This window comes from Limulus polyphemus, unplaced genomic scaffold (genome assembly GCF_000517525.1).
Source record: "Limulus polyphemus unplaced genomic scaffold, Limulus_polyphemus-2.1.2 Scaffold8591, whole genome shotgun sequence".
NCBI classification, from domain to species: domain Eukaryota; kingdom Metazoa; phylum Arthropoda; class Merostomata; order Xiphosura; family Limulidae; genus Limulus; species Limulus polyphemus.
This window is the reverse complement of record NW_013674201.1, coordinates 3,601-4,978: the sequence shown is the minus strand read 5'-3', so window position 1 is coordinate 4,978 and position 1,378 is coordinate 3,601. Positions and strand designations below refer to the sequence as shown.

At 31.3% G+C, this 1,378-nt stretch overlaps 1 protein-coding gene across 1 annotated transcript in view; it reads left to right on the top strand.

Moving 5' to 3' along the window:
• LOC111083208 (proteasome inhibitor PI31 subunit-like) overlaps nucleotides 1–1,378 on the top strand; it is a 6,236-nt gene that overhangs the window by 1,315 nt on the left and 3,543 nt on the right. The window lies entirely within an intron of this gene.

The window sequence follows — 1,378 nt, the reverse complement described above, 5'->3', positions numbered from 1 at the left end:
AGTCTTGGGCTCCTTACCTTAGGAAAGACATTGAATTGTTGGAAAGGGTTCATAGAAGGGTTACTAGAATGGTGCCTGGGATGGAGGGGTTGTCATACAGGAGAGGTTGAAATCTCTCAAATTGTTTTATCTTGAAAAAAGAAAAGTTGGGGGGGGGGTCTGATTGAGGTGTTTAAGATTGTAACAGGAATTGATAGTGTTGATGTATCATCTTTTTTATATTTAACAATGAGAATAGGAGGACTAGGGGGATGCATATAAATTTGGGTAAAGTAGGAGTCATCTTCAACTAAGACAGTTTTATTTTTCTAACAGGGTGGTTGGCCTTTGGAATGAGTTGCCTTCAGATGTTGTAGAGGTAGTAAATTTAAGAAAAAGCTTGATAAGTACATGAACGATAAGGGCTGGATTTAAGATTTTTTTGTTAATTATTTTAATTTAGTGTAGGGGATGGAACAGCTGAGATGGACCAATAGGTCCTATGTTGTCCCAAAACATTATGTTATGTTAAATAACTAAACTTCACCAACTCAGGTTATCTATAGAACAGTTTTTTGCTGATTTTCTTTTGAAGAATTATAAATTAAACAGCAAAGCACGACTGAATTTTACTCACACTTTAAGAATTGAATTTTAATTTTATTTAAATTTTCATGCTATACTATATAACTTAGAACAATTCATTCTAATGTTGAAATTCAATAATTAACTGGGTACTAATGAAAAAAATGTTTGCTTATCAGTTTCTTTTAATCATCAAGATAAATGCTATTGCAAATAATGTTGAGTTTTTTAGAGAGTTTCCCCTTGGTTGTATAAGTAGCTTTGTACAACATGATCCTTCAACCACTTTAGAAAATTTATAATATTTCAAACTGTGAATTCTATCAAACAGTTTTCATAATTAATGCCATTTTATTCTGCATCGTGTTATGGTGGTGAAGTCTACCACATTAACACTGGTCTCTGTTTCTTGGAAGTACTGAATGTTTTTGCTGAAGTGTTAAGTAATTTGAATATGACTTTCATGAGTAAGATTCAAGGTTAATATTTCTTTCTTTGTTAATACTTTTGTTTTGAAAAAAAGACTTCTTTGTTTTGTCTATCTGGAGTTAAACAATAGGCTGTTTGTTTACTACAGTATTTCCACAACTGCTTAATATGAGTAGCTTTCAGCTTGAGATGTCTATTGATCCCGCTAATCAAATAATGTAAATCAAGAGTTGGTGGTGTGTTCGAGCATGTCTTCTCGTTTGTTGATTCGCATTCAAAATTTTATTGAACTACTATTTCATGAATTTATACCAATAAGTTTAGTATCAAACTATAGATTATAATTCAAATGTTGGTACTATATATATATATATATATTACTCAA